The sequence below is a fragment of the Lichenostomus cassidix genome, chromosome 7, assembly GCF_008360975.1.
Source record: "Lichenostomus cassidix isolate B80296 chromosome 7, HeHo_3.0, whole genome shotgun sequence".
Taxonomy (NCBI): domain Eukaryota; kingdom Metazoa; phylum Chordata; class Aves; order Passeriformes; family Meliphagidae; genus Lichenostomus; species Lichenostomus cassidix.
The window spans coordinates 3913356-3926377 of record NC_139488.1 but is presented as its reverse complement, the minus strand read 5'-3'; the positions used below and the strand labels follow the sequence as shown (position 1 = coordinate 3926377).

General features: G+C 50.3%; 1 long non-coding RNA gene across 3 annotated transcripts in view; it reads right to left on the bottom strand.

Moving 5' to 3' along the window:
- Positions 1-13022, bottom strand: part of LOC146434341 (uncharacterized) — a 76019-nt gene that overhangs the window by 32214 nt on the left and 30783 nt on the right. For all 3 annotated transcript variants that reach the window (XR_014853355.1, XR_014853356.1, XR_014853357.1), the window contains exon 2: positions 3045-3180. This is a non-coding gene — a long non-coding RNA (uncharacterized LOC146434341). The remainder of the gene's footprint in view (positions 1-3044; positions 3181-13022) is intronic.

The following is a 13022-nucleotide window of genomic DNA, read 5'->3' as shown; positions in this document are numbered from 1 at the left end:
GGCTTGTTAGCACCCCCACCTGGTCTGTCATCACTGGCTGCCCTTCCAGCACAAATCCAGCTCCCAGGGATGCAGTGGCTCCTGCCAGGACAACAGCCCGTGCCTTGGATCTCCCAGCCCTGCCATCAGACAGCTCTCCTCCTGTTTGCTCCTGACGTGAGGAACCTCTCACCAGAGGATGTGGAGGCGACACTTTAGCTCATTTTCCATGAATTCTGCCTGAGTGGAAGAGACTTGAGCCTGGAGAGATCTCCTGAACAGCAGGAAGCCCCAGCTCCTGATGGCAGAGCCCACGCTGGGGGGGTCTGGACCATTTTGTGCCCATCCAAGGACAAGCAGGGACTTGGATGGACAGTGCCTGTCCCTCTGGTTCCTGCCACAGAGCCAAGCTCCCAGCCACATGCCAGAGTGCTCCAGAGGAGGAGAAACAGGCTGGAAAGCTGACCGCTAGGCTGGCTTCCTTTGGATCTGTTCCTGAGCTGCCAGCTCAGCCTGACAGAAGGTTGCTTCCTTATTTATTTCATAATTAAAGTGAAAGGCAGCTTCTGGGAAGCCCATTTGCCTCGTTAACCAAAAGATGCTACACTAGTCAGAGGTTTGTCCAAAGATTTATGCCTTCAGGATCCTTGGGAGGGAACTGGGGTTCTCTACTCTACCAATCCTTCATCACTGGGCCTGAGGATGGAAATCCCAAGGGATGAAGCACACAACTCCTGGCAGCAGCTGGAAAACACTATTTTTCTCTGCTGGAACTCATTTCAAGCCTGGCTCTCTCACTGCAGTGACCATAAGGCAGCTGCAAAGCAATTCCTCCTGTTCTGAGTTGTCATATTCCAAAAAAATTAAAAACCCATGGAGCAAATTCTACTCTCAGTTCCAAACTTGCTCCAGCATCAGCTCCCCAGTTGGGGTGAGTGAGTGTTCAGTCCATAGGAAGCAGATTAATCCATTTATGCCTTGTTCAGTGGGAAGACAACCCCTTCCCAGACCTGTGTTTCCCACACAACCACCATGCACTGGCAGGGGCAGAAAAGATTAGATCTTGTCCCACCTCATCCCACAGAACCTTGATGGCAAACCTAGGACTGTCCCCTGCCAGTGCTGAGGCAAATCCTTTAAACCATGAGGTGTAACACGACAACAATGAGTTCTGTGCAGAAGAAACACGGGATCCATCTTGGCTTTCTCATTTCAGATCCTGGGAGGTGGGCTCAAGTCATGCCTCAAGCTGACCGCAGGTTATTTTCTTCCTTGTGCCTCAGTTTTCTACCACAATTATGGGAAGAAATCCTTCCCTGTGAGGGTGGTGAAGCCCTGGCTCAGGGTGCCCAGAGAAGCTGTATCTGCTCCATCCCTGGAATTGTCCCAGGACAGGTTGGACAGGGCTTGGAGCAACCTGGGATAGTGGAAGGTGTCCCTGCCATGGCAGGGGGTGAACTGGGATGAGCTTTAAGATCCTTTCCAACCCAAACAATTCCAGGATTCTATGTTGACTGGGCCCAGAGGAAAAAGCCATCCAGATGTGCTGGCTTTGGCCCCCCAGCTCCATCCTTGTCTCCATCAGGAGCAGCAGTTTGGTGTCACTAAATGGAAGCAGCCCCTGAGCGTGCAGTTTATGTATTTCCAGATCATTAAGCCTTCTCCTAGCGACAGTGTTTAAAAGCCATGATGACGTTTCATTCCTTCCCCCCCTTCGCTGTTTGGCTCTTGAAAATTAAAAGATAAGCTTTGTAAATCTCACCGAGAAGAGGGAACTGTCACTTCAGCTTTAGAAGAAAAGCCAGCAAAGAAACAAAATTCCTCTTTTGGCAGAGGAGAAAAAAATCCATTATTAAAGGCTTAGAGACAAAGGCTCTCGACACAATTAAAGGCAAACCTAAGCCTTTGAAAGCAGAGGGCATGACATTGGAATACACACAAGAGGTAGAGATGAAAGCCTCCATTGTGGGGCTGCTGAAAAAGTTGGGTTTTTTTTTTTAAAAATAAAGGAGAGTTTCAATGGATGCATTTGCCTAAACCAAACTGGATGAGAAGCTTCCTAGAGAAGGGCTGGAGTCTTCCCATGTGTTTATACAATGCCAAGAGCCACTGGGCTCAGTCTTAATTAGGATCCTGGGGCATTACTGGAATAACTTGGGGGGTGAGGGTCACAACATTCATTAATTGGAAAGAAAACAGGGCTCTGATATTTTCTGTGGGAAATTTTCCACCTAGGAAACTTAATCTTCCTTTGCAGCCTGCTAAGCCAGAGCAGAAAATGTTTTGGTTTGGTGTTGTCAAGGCATGGATTTGCCATCCCCCCTCTGCTGCCACTGCCCAAAGCTAGGCATGGTCTGACCCTACATGGCTGCACTATGCTGGGGAGGTGATGTTTCTGCTGTCCTAAAATCTGACTCTTCCCTGAGAAGCTCAGATGGCTTTAAAGGAGAGCAGCTCCCTCTTTTCCATGGATCTCATGGGTTCTAGCAGCTCCTGTGTCTCCAGAAGGGGATGCTCCAGTGGTGGCTGGTTTTCCCCAGCTTTGTGTTAATACAGGCATCTTAATTTTATTACTGCTGGGTCTCCCCCAGGGCTCTGCAGGGAGGGCAGGAGTTGCTTTATACCCAAACTCAGCACCATCATTGGGAGTTTGGAGGGGGAGACTGTGTGGTAAGGACAGTGCCCAGGGTCACAGGAAATTCTACCATTACAGATACCTGGCTGTTTAATCCTAATTCTCCTCTCCAGAGATGCTCCTGGGATAGCTGAACCTGTTTTGGGATGGCTTGGGTGAAGGCCAGAGCCATTCCAGGCACACTTACATCCTGCTCATAGCCACACCACAGGCTAACTCGCTGTCCTCCACTCTGAAAATAAAACAAGGTCCAAGGATGGGTTCAGCTTCCCTTTTTTTGTGTGTTTTCCATTGGTTGGATTCGTCACCAAGGAGACCAAATTCCTACACTAGCTGTTTTAGACATTTTGCCGGAACATAAATCCCAGCTCCTGTGCCAATGGCCATCACAGCACAATTACATAAGGAACGTGTTGTGTGCTCACTCTACCTGTGATCTACCAGGGTTTTATGGCTATCCAAAGGGGAAAACACCATCCTCCAGGTCTGCTCCAAGCCCATATCCCTCCTGGCATCGTTGTCCAGAGTCACCTTGGATAACTCACCACATATCCATGTGGAAAATCCTGTAAAAAACACAACACGGCACCAGGGGAAGGAAAAGCATTCCTGGTGTGCTCCTGCAACAGCAGCTGAGGCACAAATTCAGAAAACACCACTGTCACCCGGCCACTTCAGGTTCCCAGTGAGCAGCAATGCCTCTCTCTGTGCCCTAATCCTGCCCGATTTTTGTGCCTCCCCCCTCTCAAACCCACTCCTAAGTGTGAGCTCAGTTTTCAAAGCACTGCACAGCAGCACCGTTGGATGGTGTTAATGGGAATTCTGTGCCCGGGATGCCTTTCAGAGCCCAGTTTATCCCGAGTCCCCCAGGACACAGACTGTCTCAAGTTGTTTGCCTGATGCCTGTCACACTGGCCTCCATCTCCACAGCAATCCAGAAAATCGAGCAACGGCAATCCAAAACACCCATTTCTGACCAGGAAACGAGAGGGCAGAGCTGCTGCAAAGAGGGCAAGGCAATGTCCACTGCAGGATGTTGGACCAGGAGGTAAGTGGGATGTCAGCCACAGGTCAGAGATGCCATCAGGGCTCTCAGAGCTGTGAAAATCAACGCAAACCCACGGTGGGTCACTTATATAAATGGTTACCTAATGATGTGTCTTCCCAGATCTGCATCACGGGGAACTGATCTGCAGGAGAGGCTGCGCTGGTAATGCATCAGGGAAGATGTGTCAGGAGGAATTTGCCATCCTGAACGCTGGAGGTTTCAGTGTTGCCTCTCTGTCCTTCTCCAGAATCAGCAACAAAACCCTTTCTTGAAGCAACAGCTGGTTTCCATGATCTTATTTTCAAGCCAGCTCCTTAACAGATACTCCCTTCCCTTCCTCCCCCCTCCCCAGTTTTAGCTGTGTTTCTGCTCCATCTGGTCCCTCCATGCTTGGAGGAATGCCAATACCTCCTAGGAAACAAAAAAACCAAAAAACCTCCTCTTCAGTTTGGGATTGTTGGGAAAGCGTGAGCAGGCAGTGGCAGCCTCTCGTGCCCGTTTCCAGTTCCAACTCTGGACCATTCCAGGAGGCTTCCAGCAGCTCTGAGCCTCTGTCTGCTGCCCAGTGAAGGTGATCTCCAGTCCCCTGGGCATCTCCATGTGCCCCCTGGGCCAGTCTGAGGTACAGAGAGAGGAGCTGAATAGGTGATACTGCATGGAAAACCATTCCACTGTGGTTTTAACCTGTTTGCTGACCTCAGGCATTCCTTTCCTTCTGCTCTTCTCTCCCAGAAAACAGAATATAGCAACTTCTAAAGATGCTGGATAAGGTAGAGGGAAGTGCTGAAAGATTTCTCCATAGTCCAGGAGACTGTGGCACCATTTCTCACCTGTTGAACAAAGACCTGCTCCATCCTGCTCCCAAGCCAAGCAGAAGCACCACTTTTTTTTTAGGATTGGTGAGAAGGAATATGTAGTTTGTAGTTCTGGCTAAACCAGACCAGACAAGCATCCTGCAAAACATCAGGAAGCCCAGTCCAGGATGAAGTAAAGGCTCTGGGGCACTTCCCATTGTTGCTGGTGCATGTGAGGAAAAGTTCCTTTGTTTTTAGGACAATAGCTTCCTTGCCTCCAGGGATCCTGGTCTGAGCCCCTTTCTTGCCTGTGTTACAGCTCAGGAATGAAAAACAAAGAAGGAATTGAGGAAAGAGAGTCCAAGCAACCCCAGGAAAGGGTGGGCTTGTGCTCCCCTGAGCACAGGCTTTGTTAGGGCAGCCAGGGAGGTGTGAGATTATGGCAAAGGGGATTTTCCCTGTTGGTAGGAGCCACCTCTTCCCCTGTCAGGCAGGAAGCCTGTGGCAGAGACCCCTGGTCCTCCCTGCTCCCCTGTGGTGGCCAAGGCTGGGCTTGTCACAGCCTTTAGGCTGATGAGGCCCACATGGCACGGGGAGGTGACATCTCCAGGGCTCAGGGCCATCCCGGGAAGCTGCAGCCCCAAAAGCAGGGCAAGCCAGCTGGGTTTGCCTCTCTGCCAGCAGGCTGTCTGCATCCAGCTCCTCTCCTCGGCTGCCTAATCCGAGGAGACAGCAAAGACACTCACACTGACAGGCATCCTCCTGGGAGCACGGCTGTGCCTGCCAGGGAAGTGTCTCCATGGTGCTGAGCACTTCCAAGCTCCAGGAAGGCAAGTGATGCCCAGGCAGGTGAGGAGGCAGCTGGTTCATGCCACACTGATTTCCCAGGAGAGTGAGTTCCCCATTTAAATCAGCACAGCCCAGACAGGTCTCAGGTGTAGAAGGGAGCCCAGGTACTTCCGGGGACCAGCAGAGCTGGAGAAGGATTTATCCTGTGCTTAGAAACACATCCGGACCAAAGTTACGCTTTTCTTTCAAATCATGGAATTGTTAAGGTTGGAAAAGACCTCCAAGGCCATCGAGTCCAACCGTTCCCCGAGCACTGCCAAGGCCACCACAAAACCATGTCCCCATGGCAACAGCCATGTGCCTTTTGAACACCTCCATGGGTGGAGACTCCACTGAACAGCCCCTTCCAAGCCCTGATCACCCTTTCCATGAAGAAATTCCTCCTGCTGCCCAGTCTAAACCTCGCCTGGCACAACCTGAGACCATTTCCTCTGGTGCTGTCCCTTGTTCCCTGGAAGCACAGCCCAACCACTCCACTCCTGTCAGGAGTTGTGCAGAGCCAGAAGGTCCCCCTGAGCCTCCTTTTCTCCAGGCTGAGTCCTTTCCCAGCTCCTTCAGCCACTCCTCCTCAACTTCCCCTGCACACAGGCACATTTTTAGATCCACTTTAAAGGGATTCTGGATCAATCATGGCCATCAGCAGGGCCTCAGATCCCTACTGCCTTCCCACAGGATTCCCAGAACTCCAGACCTGGCTTTGCTCTATCAGCCTCTAGACATGGAGCCAGGTTGTAGAAGGCAATTCAAAACCTTTCATATGTTAGGAAGGATTAACAGCCAAAAAAAAAAAAAGCTATTTTGGGGTGACAACCAGCCCGATTTTATAGAGTGAGGGGGACAAATCCTTATACAGAGCCAACAGTGAAGACGACATGGCTTGGGAAGGACCTGGCAAGCTCCTTGGATCAGCTCTGCACTGCAAACTCCCCTCAGACCCCCAGCCTTTGCTCATCTCCAGTGTGTCCATACAAACAGAAGGGTGAAAGAAGCCTCTCTGGTACCCTGTGCAAGCCCAGCACCCTCAGGAACAGGATTTCCTTGAATTTTCAGGCATTGGGGAAAAAAACCCCAATTTTCTGGAAAAAAAAACTCAATTCATTGAGGCTTTTGGCTAACTGTCTGAAGCTGGGCTGCAGGAGAGGTTTTAGTGCAGGGACATGAGAGAGGGATTCCTCTCCATGGGACCTGGATCTGGAATTCATCGAGCTCAGGCCATTCCCAAAAAAGCTGAAACCCAGAGTCAGCTCCGAGCTGATTAAAAACGTGGGGCTTGAGGGATTGATTTATGTGGGGGGATTCAGGGAGTTCAATCAGCCTTGCTCAGCAAAGTCATGATTAAAGGAGATGGGAGGCTGGAAATTCCTGGGAGCTTAAAAAATCCAATGCCCCACCGCTGTGGGGCTGCCCAGAGGTTGACCTGGAAGTCTGGAGATAAGGAAATGGAGATGGAAAATGAAACAGAGCACGAGGCTCAGCCTGGCTGAGGACTGAGGATGCTGCAGCAGCACTCATGGGGCAGAGGGGGACACAGGGGACAAAGCAACCCCACTGAGAAGGGGAGAACCCACTGTCTGATCCCAGAGGGGCAGCATACCTGCATGAAGCCATCAGGAAGGGTTGGAAAAGCTGCCTTTCCCACAGGAGGGCAACAAGCAGGGCTGTCACCCAGCTGTGGGTCAGACCACAGGCCTCCTGGCTCTTTTCCCAGCGTGGTGTCCCCAGAACAGCTGGCCAGCTGCAGATGGGCACTGCCTGCTCCAGCATCCACAGGCAGGGGTGAGGATGGAGAGATTCCAGCAGCTGCACGGGGCTCCCTCTCCCCGGCAGCCGATGCAATTTGCAGAGTGATTCAGCAGGGTATTGATTTAACTCTCTGCAGACAAATGACCTCTCTCTGGGCCACACTTTTTAGCAGAGGGCTTCGGTCTTCTGCATGAATATTTTAGTAGATTTACAGTGGAGTCGCTTCACCTCGGCAGGGAGAGGGAGGGAGGAAGGTGAGGACAGGGGTGGGGAGAAGCAGGAGGGGAAGCACAGGCTGAGAGGTTTGGGTTTTCTGCAAGCAGGCAGTGAAATGAAGGTTTTTCAATATAAAGATGTTCCTGCTGCTCTTAATTCACATTAGCACTGCACCAAGAGCAACTCACTTGGCTGGAGTTCTCCAGGCTGCAGCTCAGAGGAGGATGAGGGATCGATCTTTTGGGTTGGAAAAGCCCTCTAAGGTCATCGAGTCAAACCATTCCCCCAGTACTGCCACCACTAACCCACAGCCCCAAAATGCCACATCGACAAATCCCTCCAGGGATGGTGACCCCACCCCTGCCCTCCCTGGGCAGCTGTGCCAGGGCTGGGCTACCCTTTCCATGAAGAAATTTTTCCTAAAATCCAATCTAAACCTAATTACTCCTCCAACGAGTTCATTCTTAACATAAAAAAAGTTTGGGTTTTGCAGTTTGTTCTTGAGCAGCTTTCATCTCCTCTGCACAGTGGAAGGAAATCAAATCTGCTCTTTTTTTCCCCCCACAAAATGGGAATCTGCCACCAAATCCAGAGGCAACTGAGACCTTACAATATAGTAAACTTAATTTTTCAACACAGCTGCTGCTACTTCCCCTGCAAACCTGGCCTTCAAGTGAATGGAGTTTTGATGGAAAAATTAGGCAGGAATTCCGTAGCTACAGAGGCTCCAGTCTAAAGGATGAGCACCTCACAACCCTTTCCTTATGTCTAGCTGAAAACGTTTCCTTGCATTCAGGACAAAACTACAGCATCCCACCTCTATCCCCATCTCCTAAACAAACCTCAAGGTTTGTCAGAGAGCTTTGATAACAAATAAAAAAAGCCAAACCCGCTCCAAAACCCAAAGGGAGAGTTACAAACACCTATTGCTCCTTGGAGCAACCCAGACGGGTTTGAGCATCAGCATTTTCACCCCTTTTTTTAGTCTCTTTCAAGGCTGGAGATGAAGAGCCTCTCCCACCCCACCAAGTGCAGGTGAAACACACTTCCACCACACAATAGTCCTGGATACACAGCGCCAGGAAGGCTGCATTTGCTCGGAGATTTCCAGGAAATGAGTCAATCAGCAGAGGAGAAACACTGTATTGAAAAAGGGAATGGGAATTTAAAGGGATTCTTTTCAAGTTAACCAGCAGAGCCGTCTGAGATGCAGAAGCCACCGAATTTGCCCTTAGGCTGTAGGGAATGAGTCATTTTCTTTTCTTTCTCGGTATAAATGTCATTCCTTAGTGACTTCACCTTTTTCTCTGCACCGCTTAAAGGTTTTAATATAGGGAAAGAGCTGTTTGTTGCCCATCCTGGTGCTTATTATGGGATGTTTCTCTTGTGCCTGAGGCTGGAAGCAGAGGGGCATTGGGGAGGTTCTTCTCTGCTGCTTTGGCTGGCTCAGCCAGGGATGGGAGGAATGTGGACCTTGGAATCTGGTCTGCAGAGCAGATGGCTCCAGCTCTCTGCTGAAGTGCTGCCTGGATCTAAGCACAGCTTAATCCCTGCTCACAACTTCACCGTTTTCCAGAAATGAATAACACAAGGACACCACTTCTACCCAAAGGGCGTCTCCTGAACCCCAGGAAATAAATCAGCCAGCAAAGGGAGCTGAGCCACAGCACTAGCCCAGGGCCAAAGTTAGGAGAGCCTAACTCTGACACATCCAGGTGCCACAGAGCAACTCAGGATATGGCAAAAACCAGGATAGTTTAGATCTCTACATCTCCCATTTAGCCCAAGGAGTAACCCAGTGATACAGAAGGCTCTTTCCAACCAAACTCAAGGCACTGAGTGGAGCCTGTTCAGCAGGAAGATGTGGACCACAAAGATGCTCCCAGGGCTGGAACCCCTCTGCCCTGGAGCCAGGCTGGAAGAGTTGGGGTGTTCACCTAGAAGGGAAGGTGTTCACCTAGGGAAGGCTCCAGGGAGACCTCAGTGCCCCTTCCAGGGCCTGAAGGAGCTGCAGAAGAGCTAGGGAGGGACTTGGGACAAGGGAAGGAGTACCAGGACAAGGGGGAATGGCTTCCCACTGCCAGAGGGCAGGAATAGATGGGATATTGGGAAGGAGTTGTTCCCTGAGAGGGTGATGAGGCCCTGGCACAGGGTGCCCAGAGAAGCTGTGGCTGCCCCTGGATTCCTGGAAGTGTCCAAGGCCAGGCTGGACAGGGCTTGGAGCAGCCTGGGATAGTGGAAGGTGTCCCTGCCCATGCAAAAGTGGAATGAGCTGGTGTTTTGGGTTCCCTCCAACCCAAGTCTCTCCCTTGAGGAAGGAAAGCACAGCACAAACCATTACAGAATGGCACCTCTGCTCTCAACTCTGCTGCTGGAGCACAGCTGTGGACTGGGATAGAAGGTGAGGTCCTGCAACTTAACAGGAATCCAGAAAGGTAGAGAGAATTTCTCCAAGAGATTTTCTGCCAGCCTGTGTCACCAATCTCCTCCTGCTGAACATGTACATCCCAGCAGGAAAGCTGAAGAGAAGGCTTTGGAGCAATGAATGAAATAAAAATTCCCCTCTCTGCCTGAAGCCTGCCCTGCTTGATCTGCACTGATGGCAGCTCTTGCATTCAAGCTGCCATCTGAGGCTTTGTCCTGCTGTCTTCCCACTGTGGCACCACAGGAACAAAGCACAGCAGCACAGAGATACACTCTGCCCTCCCTGCCTCCCTCATGCCCAGCAGCACAGGCCTCACCCTTCCTGGGAAGCCTTTTTTAGGGAAGCTGTTAAATCAGGCTTCACACTGGCTCCTGCCCTTCCACCATCCCAAATAACTCCTAATGAGGATCCAGCACCAGGGAAGTTGGAGCTGATCAGCCTCCAAGGAGCTCTGAGGTGATTCCCAGAGGTGCAGAGCCCAGCTCTGGGTGCTTTACAGCATCACCCTTTCCCTACGTGGCTGAGAAAGTTCTTGGGCTTCAAGCAGGCTCAGCAATACAAGAAGTTGTTCTGCAAAATATCTATGAACCCTGGACAGTTTTCTCCCAGCTGACTTTTAACGAGATGTGGTCTCCCTCCCCACCAATCTCCCCTCCAGATTAACTTTGTTCCACAGCCTGATGGGTTGAATCCCCACCAAAACACATCTCAGAAGCTGCACAGCAAAGGAAAAACACTCTTTCCCCTCTGGAGCAGCAGCAGAGCTGAGAGGCAGCCACACCAGGGATCTGCTGGGCACTCACTGATCACACACACATTCCCACTAATCCATCCCCTAATTTATCCCACGTGTGGGGATCAGCCCAGCCCAGCTTTGATGCACCCGCCTGCTCGAGGAAGCAGAGCACATGTGCCCCAGCTTTGGGAAATTATCAGCTCCTCCAGGCAGGCAGGGAAGAGTTGCCTTTGGCTGAGGATGAAGGCACCTTTGTGCTTTGGCCAAGGGCAGCTGGACACAGCTCGTGTTCCCCAAAAACCCCCTGGGCCATCGGTGCTCTCTGTACTCAGCGGGGTCTGACCTGCTTTGCAGCCCTCAGATTGCCTCCTCTGCAGCCAGGGGTTAAAGATTTGGGTTTCTGCAAATTCATACACAGCTGCACTCCCAGATTTACACCCAAGACTCTCAGTCCCTTCTCAGAAGGCCCCTGAGAGTGATCATTAGCCCTGCTCCAGGCTCTGTCCATGAGCACCAACTACCATCTCCAGCATTACCCACAGAGAACAGAACAGAAAGTGACATTTTTTGGACACTTCCAGGGATGGTGATTCCACCATTGCCCTGGGTAGCCTTTCCAAGACCTGACCATCTTTTACATTTTTCCTGCCATCCAATCCAAACCTGCCCTGGAGCAGATAAAAGAAACCCTTTCACTGCCTGGCTCTGAGCTAAGGCAAACTCTGCTCCTCCCCATCACATCAGGGAGGGTTTTTCCATGACATGCAGATGGTGGGATGCTCACAAATCTGGCACAAAGGGTAAAATACAGGACTGGCATGCTCAGGTGAGGAATAAATTACAGCTGTAATGGTGCAGAAATGTTTTTAGCATAGAATCATTGAGTTCCAGAAGGGTTTGGGTGGCAAGGGATTTTAGAACCCCTCTCATCCCACCCCCTGCCATGGGCAGCAACACCTCCCACTATCCCAGGTTGCTCTAAGCCCCATCCAACCTGGCCTTGGGTAGTTCCAGGGATGAGGCATGACTGCTCCTCTCACATGGGAATACTCTGGGAAAAAAGGGCTGGGAGGAAGGCACAAAAAAAATATAAAGCTCCCCATAAATATATGGCTTAACTGCAGCCTGGCTCTCTTTGTGGCACAAAACTCACAGCTGTTCTTCACACATAGACATGGTGGACCCCTTGAAAAGCATTATTTAGTCTGCCTTTTACAAGAAAAGCTTTTGTTACAGCAGAAACTTCACCAGAGTTTTCTGTGGGGTGGAGAAAGTGCCTTGGTAACCTCCAAGGTAATTACAGTGTTCAGTTTACCCTGAAGCTCCTGAAGGCCAAGGAAATTGCTATGGGCAATAAATAGAAAAGGGTCTGAGAGCCTGGTCTCCAGCACAAAGTCCATAATTTCAGACTGGCAGGGAGATGTTAATCTGTCTTTTTTCTTTTCTTTTTTTTAGCACCATTTGAAGTGGTTTTACTTAAAAAGCCCACGTCAAACATTGCCCACTCTTTACTCTAGTGCTAGATTTTTTGGCCTCACATGTCCCTGAGTTGCTGTTCCAGCCCAGGAGGATGATGGCTCACTGGCTGCCTCAAGATAAAAAAAAAAAAAGAAATATCTAAGCCTGAGCTCCCCTTGAACCACCTAAAATTCCCATTACCGTAACAATTCCATTAAATTCACATTACCATAATAATGCCATAAAATTCCCACTAACCACACATGTGCAGGAGCATCCACAGACAGGACATGGACACAAGAAGCACAGGACAGCAGCCCACAAAGCCTCACAGCTGCAGAGCTCAGTTACCTGTGGATTCCCAGATGCTGCTGAACACCAACCACCTCAATGCAGAGGTGGATCCTGGTGCATCCCTATTTTACAAAGAATGGGAAGAGCCAAAGGGAGTTTCTCCAGCTTTGTCCCACTCCTCCAGCTTCCAGCAGCAGATCTATCCCTGCTGTGAGACTGTTTTTTCAGGCAGAAATAGGAAGCCTCAGAGATTTTCCCAGCTACAAAATGCTCTTTTTTCCCCCCATATTGTGTCCTTGGGCTCCTAAGCACCAACGTGTGGAAACTGAGGAGCCCACACGGGGTTATTCCCAGAAAAAGCCTGGATTTCAGGTTCTTTCCCCAAGCAGCAAAAGGGGAAAACAAACCTGCAGCAGGTCAGAGAGCCCAGCCAGCCTTTCCAGCCAACCCCTTCAGGATGGATTCACAAATTCCTTCAGCTCACAAATATGGGATGTAGCAGTGAAGCAGCACTTTATGGCTCAATATTTTATGTAAAAGTTTAAATGACCTGCTGTAACCTCAGATCATCTCCATTTCATCTCCCTTGAGATATTTACCCCAGTAATCACCTAGGAGTAAATTACCTAATCCTACTGAAGCACTGATAGGAGATTAAAACCCACAGGAAAAAGCTTAAAACATGGTCCAGGCTGGTTTCAGGTGTTTTTTGAAAGCAGGTCCATGCAGAAGGTCCTGGTGACAGGGTTTAATGTTGGCAGTGCTGGGGCAGTGCTTGGACTCTATGATCTTAGATGGCTTTTCCAGCCCTAATGGTTCTGTGATTTTACCTTCAAGCCTCCCCA